The sequence below is a fragment of the Sinohyriopsis cumingii genome, chromosome 11 (genome assembly GCF_028554795.1).
Source record: "Sinohyriopsis cumingii isolate HCF-2022 chromosome 11, ASM2855479v2, whole genome shotgun sequence".
Classification (NCBI taxonomy): domain Eukaryota; kingdom Metazoa; phylum Mollusca; class Bivalvia; order Unionida; family Unionidae; genus Sinohyriopsis; species Sinohyriopsis cumingii.
Genome location: NC_142971.1, coordinates 109,735,304 through 109,758,113, shown reverse-complemented (window position 1 = coordinate 109,758,113; position 22,810 = coordinate 109,735,304). Strand labels below are relative to the sequence as shown.

At 34.6% G+C, this 22,810-nt stretch overlaps 1 protein-coding gene across 3 annotated transcripts in view; it reads left to right on the top strand.

Annotated features, from left to right (window-relative positions):
• LOC149789282 (peregrin-like) overlaps positions 1-22,810 on the top strand; it is a 171,828-nt gene that overhangs the window by 108,806 nt on the left and 40,212 nt on the right. The gene's annotated exons all lie outside the window — the stretch shown is intronic.

The following is a 22,810-nucleotide window of genomic DNA, read 5'->3' as shown; positions in this document are numbered from 1 at the left end:
TTGCTATCTTTTGTTTTAAGAAGACTTGATAAAACAAGTATCCATGATGCTTTGTAGAGTGGTCTGGAAAACACTTCTTAAAATGCGCAAGATAGATTGAATAAATAACTTAGGGCAGATTATAGGATATGTGGTGGGATAAACATTTGAAAAGATGAATGTTGAGTTAAAGAACATTGTGCCAGATATGTGTGTGTATGTGTGTATGCCAGATTTATAAGTATGAAATACATGTACATTCTTGAGTTAGATTTGGCTATAGGACTTGGTAGATTAGTATTAACTGAGAAGTGTTTTACTATACATGATCAGTCTAAAATTTATTAATATATTTAAAATAGATAACTAGTGCGGTTGATGTAAAATATTTTTCCAATTAATGGTTTTAGAGCCTTGTGTTAGAGATAAATAAATTCTCAGCATTTTTGATGACTTTTGTTTTTATTTCACATTTAGATGTTTTAGGGTTTCTCTATTAAATAATCTCAGATAATACATAGAAAACATAGAAAATTTACATCTTACCCATAATTTGGCATGAACTTTGGGTGCATTTAGCAAAGCTTGAATTTTGAATAAGGTGTTGATTTTAAAGCTGTTGAGATTTCATTACTATTCACTGCTTGAAAATTTGTTTTCATCTCTCCAGAAGAGGATTTTTGTTAACGAAATTGGAAAAGAATTGAACATTTTACATTCATTTTATGTATTAATGTCTTGCCAATTGATGCAGTTTTGACTTTTAAGAAATATTTTGAACTTGTCCTGGACTGCTAGATGAGAAATTTTCAAGCCCTGTTCTAAGCTCACCTGGCCATTAGACCGAATGAGCTCATGGCATGGCTTTGTGTTCATGATGTGCCATATCAACTGTTATGTGTTGTCTATCCATCAACAACTGCTATTAAGTCCATATTTCTTATCTGATTGCAGTCTGATCTCAGTTTCACAGGAGTTAAATAATGAGATCCATGCATATTAATGAAGTGATCTTTCACCTGATTGGCTAATTTTGTTATCATTATGGGGGTCATTCAGTTGAATTAGTGTGATTTTTAGTGTGATCTTGGATTGGTTGAGCTTGTTACTTAACTGAATTTCAGTCATATTTCTATCAGAATTTGATTACAGTTGGAATGTTTGCTTTTATCTAGATTCATATCAGTTCATTAATTAGTAATATGTTGGACAGGTTTGATAAAGAGTATGATCCATGCATACCAATTAGGTGTTCTTGCATCTAATTGACTGAGCATGTTACTTTACTGGAAGCCATATTTTTGGTTAGATTTTGATCAAAATTGAAACATAAAAGCTCTTGTACAAGTTCAGTAATGTGCAAAATGTACGTATATTTATGAGTTGATCTTGAAGCTGAGTGCTTGCTTGTTGCCACTCTGGAAGTCATATTTCTGATTCAATTTTGATCAGACTTGAAATATAAAATTGCATCATAAGATCTTGGATTCATTTGATAATGATCGAGATCCATGCATATTGATGTAATTCTCCATCAGGTTGACTAAACGTTTTACCACTTTATAAGGCATATTTGTAATCTGATTTTGATAAAACTTAGACTGTATGCAGCCTATATGCATATATCCTCGAGACTTTTGAGTAATGAGTGAAAGCCTTGTGTTTATGTGTTGATAATACAAGTGAATGGCAGAGTTTATTACCACTCAGGAAACCTTAATTCTGAAAAATGTTTGATCAGAGTTGTAATGTGGGCTTATATCATGAAGATCTTGGACAATTTTGAAAGTAAGTGGGAGTAGGCATATTAATGAGTTTCTTGCATCAGATTGGCTGAGCTCGTTACTACTCTTGAAGCCTTATTTTGATCTCTTATTTCATTATCATCAAAATTGTGGTTAGTTTCAGTTATGAGCAAGAGACAGCATTTTAATTGTATCTTTATTTTTAGAGAGAATTTCTGTTGCATTATAGTAAGGTAGTCACATCGTACAATAAACATGATATAAATTTGGGAGGTATTTTTTGTAGGATGTGTTCATGTACAATACTACAAAAACCTGTTTAGTGAAATGGTTGACTATTAAGTTATATAAGCCTTTTGTTACAAATTTATTATAAATATGTAGACATCTGATTTTAGTGGGATATATAAAAAGCAGTATTTTGGAGTATCATAAAGAAAGACTGGTGTAGAACTATAAAAAATACCTTTGATAAAAATATATTCCAAAGCAAGGGTTTCTAAAAATGATACAAGTATGTCTGTGGTTTGGATTTGTCAACATGATACCATAAAAAAATCCACTTTTTGGAAAATGTGAAAAATATAACACCTGTTGTGAATTTTGTTTTCATAAAAAAGGCCAAGAAGCTATGAAATGGCTAAAGAAAGGTAAATGAAGGAAAAATATTTTGACTGTTGGTCATCTTGACCTTGAAAGGGTTGCTTCTAATGTTTTTAGTCTCTATCTACGTGTTCTGCATGTGGCCCATATGCATGTTTAGCATGTGGCCTGTAACCTGTAGACCCTTAGCTTGCATACTAATTGGCAAATGTACAGGAGTTGATCATAAGATGACATGGTACCTATGTTTGTGATCCATTTTTTTAACATTTTGAATACAGTGACCATTAGGTACTTGAGTACATGCTTTTGTTATCCAATCTTTTGTATACAAACTGGCACAAGTAGTGTGGCCTTTAGATATCACAGCACACACTTTTGTAAACCAGTTGCGATTAGGTACCATAGTACATCCTTTTATTATCCAATCTTTTGTATGCAAACTGGCACAAGTATAGTGGCCTTTAGATATCACAGCACACACTTTTGTAAACCAGTTGCGATTAGTTACCATAGTACATCCTTTTATTATCCAATCTTTTGTATACAAACTGGCACAAATATAGTGGCCTTTAGATACCACAGCACACACTTTTGTAAACCAGTTGCGATTAGTTACCATAGTACATTCTTTTATTATCCAATTTTTTTTTTATACAAACTGGCACAAGTAGTGTGGCCTTTAGATATCACAGCACACACTTTTGTAAACCAGTTGCGATTAGGTACCATAGTACATTCTTTTATTATCCAATCTTTTGTATACAAACTGGCACAAGTAGTGTGGCCTTCAGATATCACAGCACACACTGTTGTAAACCAGTTGTGATTAGTTACCATAGTACATCCTTTTATTATCCAATTTTTTTATGCAAACTGGCATAAGCATAGTATCGTTTCGGTACCATGGTATGTGCTTTTGTTTTCCATTTTTTTTGTACACTGACTGGCATAAGTATATCAGCCAGATGGTTCCACAGTACATACTTTTGTAATCTGTAATTTTGTACACAAACAGGCATAAGCATAGAGTCATTAGGCACCATGGTACTTGCTTTTGCTGCCCAATCATGGTGAGTGTTTCTGTAGAATCATATTAAAATTGCAAGGTGAAGGAATGGGATTCTTGATTTGAATAATGGTTACCTCTAAATACAATGGTCTATCTCTTTAATGGTCTTAAAGGGCACCATAAAAGTGTTCCAAATTACATGGTAAGTCAGATTACCAAGGGTGGTTCAACATCAAATCCAGTTATCCCATAAATGGGATCTATGATCATACTTATGTTATAATGAGGGACTGCACTATACTACATCACTGTATTGTGAGGAACACTAGGTACAATTCTAAAGAAGCACAAGAAGTAACAAATCAAAAAGAAATTAGTTACAATTTCTCAGAATTTAATGCAAGTTAAAGGCAGGTAGGTTACCGCTTTCTAATTGTCAAATAAAAGGTTTCTGATAGTACTTGAAGGTATACTACATTTCAAACATACATGATAAAATGCCTAATTTACCATATTTATCTATATCTAGAACACTTGTAACTGAGAATTGCAACAAGTTTGATCTGCCAGCACAATATCTGACTACAGATCTGTCTTGTTTGAATGAAATGGAGTTGAACAAAGAACATGGATCCAGATCTGCTGGCTCATTATGTATCAGAAGATATGGTCAAATCCTAAAAGTAGGCTCTTGAACTTGAGATTTTTTTTTGCCAATCACAAACATGACATTTAAAAAATGTTTCTGGTTTAATGATATTGGAAGCTGAATCTCAGACTTAAGCTCTGAATTGTTTTACCTTGGAGCTCCACGCTAGGATCTACATTTGCCATGGATATGTGGAATTAATGTTTTTGAATGCAAAGAAAATGTTCATATAAAGTGGTACCAGACTTATCCAAACTTTTGAGTCCTCCATATGGTATATTTCATTGAACTAGGAGTATTCTTGCTCACCACAGTATTTGGCCTAAGTTTGGATCCACTTCATGACTACACGATTTACAGAGGTTACATAATATGTTGCATGTTTTGATCTGTTCTATTTATGATGCAGAAGCATAGCCAATGTCAGATATTGAAGGGGAAAAAGGTCCACAAATGGTGAAAATCCCAAGGAGATTGAAATATAGTATATTCTATATTTTAAATCGAAGCACTGACATCATAATTTTTGGCAGATTGCATGTAAAATAATTTGGTAGTTTAGAATTTCTGAATTTTATTTTATATTTTTGATTTGACTAGGTAAATAGGTTGGGGAGTGGAACAGGTTAATTTATTGCACAAGTGTGTTGCTTATTGCATGCTTTGGTTTGATGCTTGCTGCTTCCTCCCTTTCCATGTGTAGAACTAAGCACGTCACAAATGCCTCGGATACGCACAGACAGTGAGGGTAGTGTGTCTTCTGGCAGCTCTTCATCCAATTCCAACCCATTACGGAGGTCAGGTGAGCTCCTTTTGGCAAATTTGGCAGATTTGTCTTGACTGCTTATGCAAAGTCTAGTCTCGTTGATCTCATTCAAACTGTGTCCATTAAAATCATCAAAATATCTCCGCAGCTTGATAATTGGCTTTATATGAATATAAATACCAATAAATCTTTGATTTTGTTATTGACAGCATTTGTCAAAGAAATAGAATTTACATAAACGAGACTCGACTTTGCATTTATGAAAAGTTAACACTATCGTAAATGCACGAATCTTTGCATGCTTATTAAGCACCAGTTTCTGAATTTTGGAAGAAGGTACTAAAGAATAATATTGAACGGAAAAAACTCTGATCTTTAAATTCAATGTTTGTGCCTGTCCATAAAATGTATACACTGTGTTCTAAAATCAAAGGAGTTGTCATTTGTTAAATTTGCTGGGATTATACATACTAGAAGCATTTTGCCATCATCAGGATTATTTTTGGAAAGTCAAAACAATGTAAATTCTTTTAAATATGTTTATTCAGTGTTGTATTTTAATACACATGGTCAGTGAAACAAAGGTTTCATATGACGAGAATGGTTTACCCATTTGATTTTTTAGGGAATTTTTTCATCTTTTTTTCCAAATAAATTATTGGTCATTTAGAAAGGAGTAAGAAATCTGCACATCATTTAAGTCTCCAACGGAATGGAAGCAGCTTCAAGTCGGCAACAGCAACCAGCAGCACCTACAAGAATGCTGATTTTCATAGATGTTTTATAAATGAAGAAAAATCACAGAAAGCATTTGTTTCAAAAGTTCCAGATGAGAGAACTAAGAACTATGATTGCCATTTTGATGCAGTCAGTGATCTTATAATTAGGACAGTGAACAATGGTGTGGATTCTCATGTCCTAAGTGAGTTGATTAATCACCCATCTAGCGATAACAGTAAAAGTATTATGATGGATTTATCAGATGCAGTGTCCAATCGTACAGGTGATATGGTAAATGCAGAGCATTGTATGCAGATGGGTGTCCGCACCACAGTAAAGATTCTTGGAGTGTCCAACTTTATTGAGATGTATCATGAAGAAGATGAGGAAAAACCACTGAATCAGATTCACAGTTTGGAAGACAGAGATCTGAACAAGTCCCAGAACATCGACAGCATTGTTTGTACTATTTTAGTGCCACCAAAGACCAATTCATTCTCTTGTGCTAAAACTGAGTCCTCACAAGAAATCAGGCAAAATATGTCACAGGGTAAATCTGTGCATATTGATCAGAAAAAGCATGGGGACAAGAAAGAAATTATTACTCATAAGTCAGGATTATCAAAACCTTATGATATGATGATGCATACAAGAAGTAGAACTAATGTAGAGTCCAAAATGACTGGTAAGGATGTCACTTTTGACAGTACCCTGGCTGGATTGTCTTCAAAAATCGAGGATAAACCATCTTGTTTTGATTTCTTCATGAAGACAACAACATTAAGAAGGTGTCAAAAAAGGAATAGTTCAAAATCTCAAAATGTGTATTTGAAATACAAACCTGACCAGTTGAAAAGGTCTTCAGTGCAGTATAAAGACGTTGAAAAGAGGAATGCCAAACCTGTCAAAACTTCATTATCTGAAAAGAGAGAGAAAGATGACAATTTGCTATCCCTGCTAGAAAACCCCAAAATAAAAACATTCAATACATCTCAAAATGGAATGCCAGAGTATACACACACATGCAGAAGTTTGAAAAGAAATACAAATGCATTTCAAATAGGAAAAGAACAGATCTTTCCTGAAATTATCAGGAACTCAGCAGTAGAGGAGAATTTGCAGCTTTCTGGTAGTGAGGGTGATAATGGAAACGAAGACCTAGTCCAGATTGAGGGTATTCTTGAATTCAGGTTACAGTTGACTGGTTTTTATTTTATTCAGTTTAAATCTCTTGCATGAAATTTAGTGCATGCCATTTCTTTGTTTTACATAATTTTAATTGTGTATTTTTGTTAAAAAAATTTTACTAGCAGGATTTATTTTTGTTGCAGTGTTTTTTCTTCTTCTGTCATATGTTACCATCAAATTGGATCTTGTTTACCACAACAATTCAGAACTTGTCATTCCTGTGAACTTGACAGAAATGTTGGTGTACAGATTGGGAGTGAGTGGGTATAAAAGTGTGATGTGTTGAAAATATTTCAGTCTTATGCTAGTTTTTACCTTTTATTGCTTTGTGCATTTATAAAAGGAAGATACTTTCTGAGAAATGGTTGCTGGTTTTTATGAAAATTGGGACTTTAAATATTTTTTTCATGACGGCTTGGGATTCTTTTTCATTGTTGCTGTTACATTATGCTTCATAAATGAAGCACATAGAGCTTTGTTTAATCTTCCATTTTAAAATGCAGTAATTTACATACAAATAAACTTAGATTTTGTAGAATGGATTTGTACATGCTCCAAAGCATGATTGGATTCACTTTCTTGGGTAGTGATATTAATAAGAGTATCATGAAATAGATTAATTTATTTGGAAGACACTCATAAATATGCAAAATATCAGCCGTGCATCAGGTGGTATCATTTAAGAGTTGTTAATTGATCATAAAAAGGAGGGATCAGTTGTGTTTCCATTGTCGACAGTTTCTTCTGAAGATTCAAGTCCCCAAGGATCTTGGTCTGGAAATCTTGAAAATCTCTGAATTTAGATTGAGCTTGAGATTTTGTTTTGACCAACCACAAATGATGTTACATCTGAAAAGATATTTTTGATTGGCTGATAGTGGAAACTCAATCTTAACACAAGCTCTGATTTATGATTTCCAGGCCAGGTGGTGCTTGATCTTATTAACACTTCAGGAATTAGTCCTATTGGTGACAATTTTATATATATTACACGCTTAGAAATTTAAAGAATCAAGACTGATTGCTTATGGCTGCATTATTATGATTGGTGTCATACCTAAATTTGACAAGTCAGTTTGGCAGATTGTAACATCAGAAAATATCAGTCTTTCAATTGGATAGGCATTGATGTTATGCTGGAATGATTATATTATATGTAGTCTTGGATATACGCTCTAAATTATAGTCATTCATAATTCTACATGGTGTATGATCAGTAGGAAAAATTAAAGACAGCTATTCCTGTACCTTTTCCAGAGATGTTGGTACAGTGGTCCCCGTCTTATAGACCACCCCTTCTGCATCGGTAAAGTGGCCTTATAAAACTGGTGGCCCTTCTAGAGGGGGGCTATATTTGTGAGATGTGTATGTATATCTGTATATAGCAGGAAAGCTACATATAACTTAAAGCAGTTAATATCTTTGTTTAAAAGTAGCATTAATTATTAAAATGTTCTTGTCTTATTTCAGGGTAACATAAATTAATAGTTCTTATTCTTAGGCGTGGAATCTTGAGTTGGATATTGTTGGCATGCGCATTACAAAACCATTCAAAAACTTTATTTAAATCTTGGTACATACATTGTTTCATATTTAAAATAATTATCTTTCCATTTACTCCATTTTCCCACTGTACAGAATATTCTATTTATCTTTTATGATCTCGTTTATTTGAATCTTGCCAACATAAAATCTTTTGGCAAGTGAACTCTCCCCGTTGTCATCAAGTTGAAAAACTTTTCCTTCTAAGGTATTATTTCTTCATTTAAGTGATGACATGTTAAAGTTTTGTGATGATTTATTCCTATGTTGCTAATTGTACACTGCTGCAATTTAATTTTGCAGATGAAGCTGTCATAAACGAAAAACCTTGTTATAATCGAAGTGATACATATACTGTCATGTGATTTGTTGTCTTTGTCTGGTAATCTGTTTTCTTCAAGGTTAATTGTTTTTCTGTGTGTGTTAATTCACAAAATCTATATTTAGCCCATCTGACCATGTTATGATCTTGACAATTAGATCAGTCATAATTGTCAATTTTTAAAGAAAAAAAATCCACTCTGTTAAGCCCAAAACTCTATCAAAACATTGCTGACCCCATTTCTATCTGACCATGTTATAATTGTAACTTTTACATCTAGTCATAATCAACAAGGGATTCTGGCCACAAAGAGTGGGTGGCTGCTGTTCAGGCGGGCCGTTCATGAGGGGGACCTCTGTGTAATTAACAACAGTCTATACATGACAGGTTCTTGAGTCTGTTGTCAGCAAAATGTCAATTTGGACTACCATTCTGATCAAAGTACTAAATATGTGTAATGGGTCTCGTTGTTGACTACCTGAGGTTGGGGTGGGGTGCTTCCAGTGTTATGTTTAATTATTACAGAAGACCTACCCTGGCTAGTTTTTGTTAGAAATTGAAGTAGTGATAGAGATGCAAAGCCCCAAGTCAGCGATGCCAACAGTTAAATTACTGAATACACAAAAGGTGAAATTCAAACAAACAACAAATTTAATGCCGTTCAGTTACAGATAATCCTTCCTCAAATGAAATTCAATATTCAGAACCCTGTTACTCGTCTTTCACTCGACCAAGTGACTGCCTATTTCAGAATTTGACTTAGTGTGATAGATTTTCCTCCTCCTGTGTTTCTACTCATCTGTAGTATTTCTTGACTGGTACCCAGTACTCCTTCAGTCCAACAACCGCGTCCTTCACCCTTCCACTTCCTCCACTTTTGTTCTTTCCTTTTCTTGTCTCCCAGAGACTGGGGACCAACTGTACCAGGGTATTTCCCTTCTCTGTCCCCTACAGTTCCTCTGGTCCCTAAAAGCTTCCTGTCCGAACACACACAAAGACATTAGTATTTTCCTCTAGCTATCTAGCTTCACACTAAGCAACAGTCTATCATCAGATAAGCCATTACCTTCTTTGGTCACGCATTCGTGCACATCGAAATACCCATACTTTCTGGTATGGTATCAGCTGCTTATCGTGCATATATCAATAGATTTCATCACATTGGTATATATAGATTCTCAATCTTATTATACAGAACAATATCACGTAATCAGACGCATTTCTGTACATTACACTTCTACAAAGTGTACACAGATATCCACATATCCATGTGCTGATATATCCTTACACATTATACTCCTACAAAGTATACACAAATAGTCAGATACTCGTATTAACTAATGTTGCACATTGCAACCATTATACAAAGTTATAATTCAATTCAACATTTGCAAATCTAGAATATCACATGAATAAATGCATGAGGTTACTACGAATTAACCAAATAGCGAATTACAATATTAATTCTTTACATAAACATTGCTCATATCTCAAAATGTGCATGTAGATCAAACACTACAAATGAATCAAACCCTACACATGGTAATTCTACGTACTAACGATTCCAGTAATGAAGTATACATACTGCATATAATTAAAGTACAATTACCTTGCCGTAATAGATTGCGACAATCGAGCAAATAAGTCACTGACCTTTCTGAAGCTCCTTTGTAATTCCCAGAATAACAATGTTTCCTGCCAATTTTGAATGATGTTGGAGTAGCTTAGAACTTCCTTATGTAATTCCCGCAAGATGGTTTAGCGACTACTGACATTTAGTTTCAAGACACTAGATTAAAACTTGCGATTCCAATGGTGGCCACACCTTGATCAATTCCGAGTGGATGTCGATTCACCCGTGGTCTACATAATTAGCAGACATTGCCCCCACCCCGGCAGTCTGTCAAGGGTGGATTTATGACCCTCATTTGATGTTCTTTTGAGCCCAAACTGGCAATTCCTGCCACTTACCTGTGAATCGCACACCGCTGAATAAGGCACCAGTAACAAGTTCCAATGGCCATATTATATACAACTGGCTTCTTCCCGTCTTTTTTATGTTAGTGTACACTCACAACATTTATGAAGCGACTAATTAGCCTGAGGGTCTAGAATATACACGTTGCAATCTGGCTATTGTTCCTTACTTATAACGTGACAATATGCAAGAAATCTCGTAAGGAAGTTTTGAATGAATATTTGTAGGGAAAAATTTCTGTTATGTGAATTTGTAGTGTTCCAGTTATAATTTATCCACCCACACCCCTTAAATTTGTGTCCATAAACATTTCCAGGTGTAACATACAGAAGGTTCAGGATATTTCAGTTCATCATGATACACATGTCAAGAAAGTTGTTATATCTGTATAAAAAATTTTTTTACCATGGAAACAAATTGTAGCACCAGTATGTGGTATAAAACTTGAGGGTATTAGACCATAGGGTATATGCATAACTAGGATCCTAATAAACCTTTTCATAGGAACTGTTCTGAAACCTGTTATGTTTATTAGTCAACAGACACGTTTGCCATTTTTCATAGGATGTGCAGTGGCAAATAGTAAAATGTTTGGTGAAAATAAATATTACCATATCTGCATGCATTAGTTTTGGTGCATTTAAATTGATATCACATGACACTGTATCCAGAAAATAGTGATGAAAATGTCTGCACATACCATAGATGCATGCTGTAAAATTGTTTATGTGTGTGGGATCTGATAGACTATGTTTTCTCCAAATAATTGTCTTTATTTATTTTTATATGCTTGAATTTTGATGATTAGTGATAGCTAACAGAAATCATTAAAATCTTGGTCAATCAGAAATCTAACGACATTTAAATTTCCCTATATACATGGTTATGGGCTATTCAAGGGATCCTTTTTAACTATACCACTGACACGGTTTTGTTTAAAGCTTTTATTTCCATTAATTGTTTTAACATCCGGCATTTCAAGGGTGGGGGAAGGGGTCACTGGGCAGCTTTGGTTAAAGTTTCCAGCACTTGTAGCTCATTAACCACTTAGATGATTTATGTGATATCTGGAATATAATAATATCCCATACTCCCTTTCCATATCACTTTTGTCCAAGGGTTTGCCCTTGGGGTCAGGTATTGTAACACGTTTTGGGTCAAGTTTCTTTGTCAATAACCACATTCCTGATTCACTTTGTACATGTAATTGGAATTCACTTTGATTGATAAATAATTATAATAGAAACATAGTTTGGTTCAAGTTTTGGGTTTTAAAAAAATTCTTCATTTATTTTTTCATATTCTTTTACAACTCACTTCATATTTGGAATGTAAAATCATCACATACCTCCTTCCAGTATGACTTCTGACCCTGGGTGGGGACAGTGGGAACAAGAATTACATTTGGAACTCATTTGAACTGTTGTTTATTTATTATTTACAAAGATTACTTGGAGGATACATTTTGTTTAAAGGTTTTTTCTTTACTTTTTATTTCTGTAACCCAAACCTATATACTTCACATTTGGAATAGCAATTTTACTACTCCACAAGAAGAAGGAGAGCTTTAGGGTCAAGAAATACATGTAGAGTTTTATCACTTAAATTTAGGACTCCATCTAATTCACTTGATACTGAAAATGTAATTGATAAATTTACCCTCTTTCCCTTAACTCATACCCATAGGTCAAATTTCTGGGTGGGGTCACTGTAGAATATGAAAAGGTTATTATTATGGGCTGCTTTCTTGGATGTGGCCATTGGGTCCAAAAATTAGTTCACGTAGTTCATTTTCTAATATACGCTGGGGTTTTTTAAAATATAAAAACATTGTATCTTCTCTTATTTCCAGTAGTATTACTGCCCTTTTGTCCAATCACTGGCTGGGGGGTGTTGTATTTGTGTGGGGGCCTTTAGCATGTGATTTTTAGACCATATTTCTTGTTCAGTGTTTACGTGCATCAGGTCTGATGCACAAAACTGAAATAGGTGCAAGTTAAGCCCAGAATAATCCTGTACATCCCTTCAGATTGCAAGCATAGACGTAACGCTTCCTAGCTTCTGTGATGCTATAGCAGTTGTATATAATAGTAGGACAGATATCTTGCATGGTGCTGAGGACATCACAGTATTGAGTATAAAGACTCATGTACATGTATGTAGGAATTGTGATTAGTTGCACTTGGAATGAGTTTTTATTGTATATCATTTAGTGCAATTGATGTTACATCATATGCTACATACAAACCTGTTATGGATCAAGAAGCTGTTGATAAATATATTCCTACAGCTTGCTTTGTAAAGGAATTTCATCTGGTCTACACTCAACAGTTTGTCTCCAATCTACATCTCATGCCATCCTTGGTGGTCTTGTACCAGGAGAATACTTCTAAACCTTGTTCTTTTCCTTCTAAAAGAGTGAGGAGTTATGCAAGATTTTCTCTTGTATGACCAAAGCCAATCATGATTAGCTTTCTAGTATAATACATACATACATACAACAAAAACACATGCGTGCACACACATTCATGCATCCATTCGGCTTGAATGAGATGTAAAGTTTGATATGCTTCTTCATTGTTGAATAGATGACCTAAAAGTGCTCAGCAAATACTGATTTAAACTCTTGTCTAAATTTAAACCTACCCTGTATTGTAGACGTGTGTGTACATACACACACACACACACACACATTATTTAGTAGTTCAGTTCACCATTGCCATTATATGTACATGATGCAGTTATATTGCATGATTTTCTCCAGCAAATTTATATTGAGAGTGGACAATTTTTACTTTGCAGTGATATTTGAAATGTGAATTTTTTTCTATTTGCTTATATATTATTGTTCCGTTAGAATTGGTAGGGTGCGTGAATATGGATACAATTCTACTTTTGAATGTTACCTTTTTGACATTGCTTGTGTGTGTGTGTGTGTGTGTGTGTGTGTGTGTGTGTGTGTGTGTGTGTCCTGTGAAACTTAGAGGTTACATTTCTAATGGTAATGTTGTTGACACATTTGGTTCCATTTCTCTGACTTTGTTGCATGTACACCTTGGTGCATGCTGTAACAGGATAGACCTGAATGGATTGCTTGGATCAAATGACAACACAACACATTGTGATGAAAGATGGAAGTTCATGAAATGAATTAATAAAAATATGTATATACTCTACAAATAAGTGTCATTCTTTTGTGCTCAGAAAATACGACTCATTCAGGTACTTTGCACAAACATTCACAAATAGGTAAACAAAAATATGATTCATATATTCTCATGCAATGAAGGTGAGATTCATATAATCTCATGTAATGTATATAACATAATCACGTTACGAAAGTGAGATTAAAATAATCTCATGTAATGAAAGTAAGATTGAAATATTCTCACGTAATGAAAGTAACTCAATTGTAATCAATTGAAACAACATAATCAATTGAAACAAACATAACACTCATGACTCAGTCATTTATACAGCCCGTATGATTCACAACCATGTATGACTCTAAAATTCTTTTAAAAAGGTGCAAATTAAAACATTTCAATCTGGTTTATGTGTCCATTGTCAAACCAGACAGTTCTCCTGAATTCTTGGGTTGGCCCACACCTGTATTGGCCACACACACCCTTCATGGATCCACCATGCACACAAGTTTACAAATCGGCAGTTCTGTCCTTGTATGGCTTTGATGGTCACATCAGCTTCCATCCCCATACAGATGGCCAGATCAACAGCCTGATATACCTCCACACACATATGCACTGACAGCTACAATAAAACCAAACTGGTCATAATAACTGGTACGGAATTAAAATCTACAGATACATGCTACTAAATTAAACTCTTAATAGCAACTTGTAACAATTCAAAAATTCACAACATTTCAAATCCGCATAGTGGTAAAAGCAACATTTCACACTATGACATTAAAAACTGAATATGCTTCACATATCAAATAAAATAAAAAAATTACACTTACCCCTATTGCTGTTGAACAAAAATAGATAACATACACTCCTTGACAATATCAAAAAGACCACTGTGTCAATTAGAAGAAAAAAAACTTGCCTTAAATCTACAGGAGAATGAGTAAGGGTAAAAATACCTGTGCATACCGTGCTCTTTGTGTCTCCCACCACAAGCTATCTGTGACGAGATGCATGCCAGTCCAGTCACTTAACTAGAAAAACAAATTGTCCACCCTAGGTAACGTTGTATACATATATAAAGAAAATGATCAAATTGTTCTAAGGCAAAACCAAGTTATTTCATGACTTATTCTGTGACACATGCTTTGATTTTGTCACGGGCTACTTGTTACCATCAATATTAAGTCATATTGGTCTTATTTTTCACATTGTACTGATTATGTTCAGAATGATTGCTTGTGAAATGTTAGATTATTAACTTTCTGAGAATTGAAATTTGACTTGGTTATCCATAAATGTATAGGTTCATGTACTTTTACTTACTCTATACTCGTTTAAAATGTCTATCCCCATGTAAGGTCATGACATATTAAAGTATGGGAAACAGTTCCCTGTCACCCTCCATAAAAAATAGCTGGCAGGGTATTTAAAATATCATAAGAAGATTGTAGATTTCTTGTATATGGTACATTGAGAAAGTGTATGTCGGTGAGTGAAGGTGTTTGCTTGGACAAAATGATTAAGCTTGTATTGGAATTCTAACATGGATTGCCTGTAAGGCCAGTTGACGACAGGTCATATATCGCTAATGATTTACCCACGTTTTCACTAGTTTCTGTTGATTTTATCATTTTCTTTTCACAACACTTTTCAAGCAATAGTTAAGAAAGTAAAGTACACACATTTGTATTTAAAAAAATGTATGTAAGGGACAAATCTCAATCACATAACCTTTACTTGCAATGTTTTCCAGAGTTCATAGTACTATAACACAGTAATTTAACGAGACACATGCAAAACAAAAGAAGTAATGATCAGAATATTTTTAGCTGTGAAGTACACATTGTTTTTAACACAGTAGATATTCCCAGGTTTTTGTGTGTAGCTCTACTCCTTTGATTCTGATGCAAATACGGTCATTATACTTAATGGGTTTGTTCATATAAGGGATACTACTTGTCACTGACCTATTTCTCATGGGTTAAGTTTTCATGTGTAGCACTTGCTTATTAAGTAATAAATAGAAGGGCATTATATTTTTTTGAATTATTATTCACACTCTGAAAAGGAGGTTACTGACCCACACTATTCTTGCATAAGTGATTTTGAGCTGTTTTTGCATTATGCTTTGGTGGAGCTGGCAAGACGATATTCTCCTGAATTCTTGTTTTGAAAAAGCTATTTTAACCCTTGTGTAAAAATGGTACAGACAGTTATTGATGAGGAACATCAAACTGCTAGTTCTAAAAGTAAATATGTATAATACAAACATTATTAAGTAAATATATTTTCTTAATAAAACTTAAGAATTTTGATATGCTAGCCACTTGAGTTAGAACCAGAGTTAGAATAATTTAAATAAAATTTTGAGAGATTATATTGCCTTCATGAAGAGAAGAAGGAGGGCTACATCATTTTCATTGCAGTTTTTATGTGTACATGCAAATGACAATTATGTACCTGATGAGATCAACAGCAGAAGTTCTTCCCATCAGGAGTCCAATTATTTATGTTGTACCTGCCAAGTTTCACACCAATGGAAAATTCAGCAGCTAACCTGCTTCTCAGGCTGATTAAAGGGCACCTTCTAATAGAGTATGCAACATGCTTAACAGTGAGGGAGAGAGATTATATTATTATTTAGGAAAATAATACAAGCACACTGTGTGTGTGTGTATCTGTGTGTGTGTGTGTGTGTGTTAGAAGAGACTAAACAGTATCATGTATCCATTGGGATGGGGGGGTGTCTAAAAGAAAAACAAATTGGGTGTGGCAGGAAAAAGCACAATAATTATTAGCAAAATGTTGCATGTCTGATTGCATCTGTGCTGCTTAAACATATGCCACAGGGAGATTGGCTAGCTACTGGGCAATGATCGTTAAGATTAGAAAATCTGACAGAAGGAAAGTCACCCTACAGCTAAATAAATAATTCCAACCACTGAGTTTCAATCTTAGCAACTGAGTGACCAAGGGGCATGCAAAATATATGAAATTGGAAACATAGGTACAAACAGCAGATGAGTTGAACAAGAGGTTAGCACAGGGAGGCAGACTCACACAAGTGAGGGAGCTGTTCCCTCCATTGGCATTAGTTATAATGAGCAAATCCTTTACTGGGAAGCATTTGGTTTCCCATGGGCATGTTGTGTAAAATAGGAAGTTATCTGGATAAATGAGGGTAAACACCCTAGCACTTGGAACATGCTTCTAAACTTTGAAGAGTTTTTCTATGAGGAACAGTGGAAATAAAAGCCTTTTGTTTTCTACAGAACCTTTGTGTTTTCATGACTTTATTAATATATAATTATAATAATAATGAGGACTTTGTATAGTGCCTAGTCTTTAGAACCTCTAAGCGCTTTACAACATTAGACAACATCTATAAGATAAAATACATATATAATGATATGATTACAAAAACAAACACCATGAAATTAGAAAACAAAAAAACATGCTGAAAATATTTAAGGTAGGAAACATTATTAGGCCTTGCTGTTTTGCATACCCAATGAGTATGGTAAAGTTGATTGGGCAGTGTTTATAGCAGTGCAACAACTGAACTACATGAAGCCAGATACCACTAGCTTACCAGGAACATTTGGCATCAAGCATGATTGCACCATACATGCCATATTTCCAGGCAGTCTTGGATTGTGTTGAGGTCCCAAGGGGGTGAAAGTTTGGACCTAAAGAAGTGACATTGTCTCATTGAGAATAAGTTCTCTTTTCCTTCAAGCCTATATAAAATTACTTGAAATTCAAATATGATTTAAACAAAAGAAGAAAATAACACATTTTCTTGATGGCATTTAAATATACCTATAATCCAAAAATGGTTGGTAGACTTAAGCGTTGTCCAGTATCACCACCACCCATGTACATGCACTCACATAAACACAACAAAACAGACATTTTATATATACATACATATATACATTTTGATTTTTTTTCTCAGCTAAGGAAATGATCTTTCAGCATCTTCATTGCTATAAAGGAATGGCAAGATGCTGGGTGGTGTTGCTGTGTCAACAGATGCTGTAAACTCCAGACTGATTAATATTGATATAGTGTTTGCAACATGTGCATACAAAAAATTGCCCCCCCTCCCCCCATGCTGCTATGAATACAAAGTCAAACTCTGTCCAGGTGTTCAGAAATTTAATTTTGCTGGGCTTTGCTCATTTTGCAGATAGCTCATCTTTTTGTAAATCATGCCTGCATTTCAACATTTTGCTTTAATAAAATGAACCACATTTGTGCACTATTGTGACTGTTGAAATAATTGTTTTGCAAATTAATTTTTAGTAAATCTTTACTTCAGAGAAAAGTTTCAACTGATCACACACTTGGCAGTTATCTTTAATTATGATGGCTGAAAAATTCTTATTTCATGTTAATAATGTATAATAACATTTGTTCTTCAGCACACATCTTTGTACCTAACTCAAATGAATTGGGTTGTTCAATTAGTATACTTTACCTTTGCAAATTAGCCTAGTAGGCTGTCCTACAGAATTGTTCAAAGGACTTGTCACTGCATTATCCCAGTTATTCTCATGCAATTAAGTAATCTCTGAAAAGGTGGTTACTTATCTCTGACTGCCTTACCTTTTTCATTAACTCCATGATAACCAGCTGTAGAAAGTGCCCCGAGGATAGTTTACATGGGTCCTAAGCAGGACTCTTTTACTGTTACAGACTAGGTACTTCGGACATGGATAGTGGTAGTTTAAAAAAAGCCCACCCCCCTTGAAAATCATATTTTTCGAAACACAACTGCCCTGAGAGTCAGATAGCATGGGGTTTGGGGTTGGGTGTTTTTTTTGCATGGTACATGTATGTCATGTTATGGCAGGTATGTTGCATGCACCTCACCTAACTAGAACTGTACATGTACACCTAGTGTTGTTTGCTTCCAGCAATTATTGGTACTGGGCCCAACATTAATTTTTACACCAATGCAATCAGTTTTGACACATTGCACCCATCACAAAGGGCCAAAACCTATGAAGTTGGATGGGTCAAGACTAGAACTTTTGCTGAAATTTCTGCATACTTCAAAATTTTGAGATTATAGTGATACTGGAATGTAACTTCATAGAGGTAATACTCAGAGAACATGTTTGGTAGTGGCAAGCTCCTGCTGAAATTATTTTGTGGTTCATCAAAGTGTGCATATCCCATTATCTACAGGCTGGGAGGAGGAGAGTTTAAGGGATACATGCATCATATTCTATTTTGGCACGCTTGCACACACACGCAAACACACACACATCAGATTGCAATTTTTATGTCAGTGGCTCAGATGTAATTTTGGATTAACACTAGCATTGAGATATGGCCACAGATACCAACAGTCGGCTCAAGAAAATAAGATTTTTATTATCAAATCAGTTAGGGTAGTTTTTGTCCTTGTCATGGTCATTCTGTCCACAAAACATTGCTAATTCTAATATAGGAGGATTATGTCAATCAGTATGCAGTTAATCCAACCAGCATATTGGTAATTCAGATGTTAACAAAATCATTCACTTGCCTTCTTCTTTCATTTTTTTTTTTACATTCTGTTTAATGCGACAATATAGCAATTTCAAACATTTATACCAGAAAGTTGGAGATGTATTTTCTGATTAAATATGCCTAAAATGAATTATACTTCTTCCTCCTAAGACTCGACTTAAACATGTTAAATAGAATGTTTAAAGTAATGGGTTTTTTATGTGAATAAAAAAATTGCATTAATAAAAAGAATAAAAGTTGAGATTTTGTTTTAACAGTAAAATATATGTACATCATTAAAAAGACACCTGTCATGCTCATTTGTGTTTGTTTTGGTTTGATTAGGGTTTGGTGTTATGTGGCACAGTAACACAGATAGGTTATTTAGTGTGGGGGCAATGGGAATAATGTGACTTGCCCAAGAATACACCATGGCTGGTCTGGCAGTAGCATTTGCACACTTTCAGTCCTGAGTTGCATGCTAGCCACTTAGCCACTTTGGCTTAATTGTTAAAGGCAAGAACTCGTGAAAGAACACAAAACAGTTTCTCCTTGCAAATGAATGCATCTTAAGTTCAGAGGTAGAGTTTTGTGTGTGTGTTTGTTTTGTGAAAGGATATGTAGTGCCAAGGTTATGGGAGTTCACTGTGTTGCCCACAGACAAAGAACAGTCAATCCAGGCTGATCTGCATGGGATTTGGCTTGCCAGTCCATCATTTCAACCACTGAGTTGCCATGGCTTCCCCAAGAGAGGGGAAAGGAGAGAGAATTGAGATATCATATTTGATCTTGATATAAGTATATTTTGTCTAGTAATAAATCCAGCACAATAATGCTGTGCAATCAAGATTCTTTTTTTTAAAAGTGTTTTTATAATAAAAAATCCCTATTGAAACTCGTTCAAGGAACAAGTTCTTCAGTGTTGAGTCAAGCATGACAGGACATTTTTTGATTTTGTATAGATAGCAAAGAACTCAGTGCCTGAATTTATTGTAGATGTAAATTATCACTCAACATGATGCCTTTTTCTCTGGTCAGTTTTAGTGTATTTTATGCAAAAATGTGATGAGTCTGACATATATTTATGCATTCATAGCAAAGATAAAACTCCACTTTTAAAGGAATAAGACGGACCTTGCTGGCAAAAAAGTACTGACCTAAACCTTAACTTGTTGAACTTTAAATCTCTTGCTTTCCATACATTTTGAGACAACTTAAATGCTTTTCTTTTTGGTAACATGCGAGTATGTAGACTAGTTGATTTGCTCCTTGTATGCCTATATTAATTTTATAGAAGATGGAATTGCTCCTGGAGTATAATCTAAAGTGCCAAGAGCATTAGTGTGTGCCTATCGATTTGAGTTACTTTCACATTTCTGAAAGTTGCATTTCAGTTGGGTAACTTAAAGGTCACCAGAAAATGACCCCATAGTGATCGATCGCTGTCAGACATCAGAGATTTGATTCTAATCAGACTGGACTTTTGATTGGCGCAAAGCTTGGAGATTATGATCTCCAGTCATGACCCACTGGTCATGAAACTGAGTACAAAATTTTGAACTGTGCAGAATTTTAAAAAATACTTATCTTCTACAACTTCACACCAACAGGGGTTAGAATTAAAAAAAGTGTTAAAAATATCTAAGTATTTATGACTCTACAGACATGCCCTAGTTCTACTTGATTCAGTAACTCATTGTACCATAATTGATCTAAATATCCTGATACTCACATACAATTACTTTTCTTTCAATCTGGATAATTCATATACAAATGAAAAGTACCAATTAGGAAAATTAACATTGTGTATTGATGAGCCTGACAGGTGCAATGCCCAGTATGTAAACCAAGTTGCATTATATCCTTGGCTGCCAATAATGAATATGCATGATGTTGATTGAACGTTCTTATACAAATAAAGAAATTTGGTTATATTTCTTATATTGGTGATTCTTTTTGTTTTGTAAAACTAGGATGGTCTGCTTATCATGTTCACATACTTCCACTGGTAATAATCTGGTAGGAATTTTTCTCAACAAATATGACCCATCTGAAAGATAATCTATATTTTCCTTTAGAGAGGCTCAAAGTGATCTTGTATGTGTGTGTGTGATCTAGATTTTTAACATAACTCTAAAAAAAAAATTCAGTCCTATCACTACAGTGTCTGCATTGTGGCCTTTTATAGTGATGTTGAGCATTGGGGCATCATGCTGCAGGCATGTAGCATGATGTCCCACCCAGTCACATTATCCTGACACCAGGCCAACCAGTCATAACACTAACCTCTTCATGCTCCTGAAGTGATCTTGACACTAAAACTAGATAGTGATCATTGACCTAGATATGATATGTAATCATTTAGACTGGTTCAGGAATTTAACTGCAGGATACAGTTATTTAAATTTGGGTTATAGGTAGGAAGATTGAGCTGACAAGATACAAAATGAAGTTATCGGGGGTGGGGTGGGGAATGTGCCAATGAATATAAAACTGAAACATCAAAAACTTTTGAAACGTGTGTCATTAATGTAGGCCACTTTATCAGAAACAAATGGGGAAGCAAAAATAACCCATATAGATATTTGAATACATGCTCACAAAATTATCCACTCGAGTGACAGTAAGAAAAGAGGTGTATTACTGCTTTGCATCCCTTTGTTCTCTCTAGAGGTACATATAAATGAAGCCTGCTGGCACATGTTGGCTGGAAGTAACACCAATGACCATTGAGTGTACAGTTATTAGTGTTTCATTAATTAATTTGACCAGCTGTTTCAAAGTGAAAGGTTGTTTTTACTTTTATCATTAACTTTAACAACTACGCAGCTCTCTTTGTTTTGGAATATGCTCGATCATGATTTGTGGAATGTGTCAGCTGTCTTTATTGCTGCCTACTGACAACACTTCAGTCAATACACATGAAAAATAGGGTTATCAAAGCAGTTTCATGGCTTGAGAGTTCACTATTCAATAGCCATTTTTGTAATACAGATATATGTCTTATTTTACATTCCCCCTATTTTTACATTGTCTTGAGAAAAACAATTTTCTTATCTGTATAAAAATGTGAAATATATTGTCTAGAAAACTTAAATATTTGGGTTAGTTCTGGTGTGGTGGGGAAGGGATGAATCTGAGCTAAATTTCCATGTGTAGTCAGGTTTTTGGTCAGGTCTTTACTGTTTGTTTGAAATATTGATTGAAATAAAGAAAGTCAACTCTGATCTTCATGCACATTAGACTATGGCAGATCTATGATTAGCAGCAGGGTGAATGTTACTTGAGAAAATAAAGTTTTAGGTGAAGTTGAAAGTCAAATTTTGTTAGAGGATATAGAAGATATATTGGTATGTTACAGAAAACTTTCTGACTGGAGTTTCCAGTAATGATATTACACTAACACGTTTGATCCATGTGCCTAATGCTGGCTTTCTGCAGTGAAAATGATCATTATGATCAGATGATTGACTAAGTGGCTGTTCATTAAATTCCTTCCAATTATTAGGAACTGTTGGCAAGGAAGAAAAACAAAAAACATATAGGGATTTAATCAGACAGAAGAAGAAGAAAAAAATAAGTTGGCATGTAATCAGAGGGATTTTGGTTCATCCAGGGTCTTTGGGTAACTAGATCTTTAATATATTGGAAT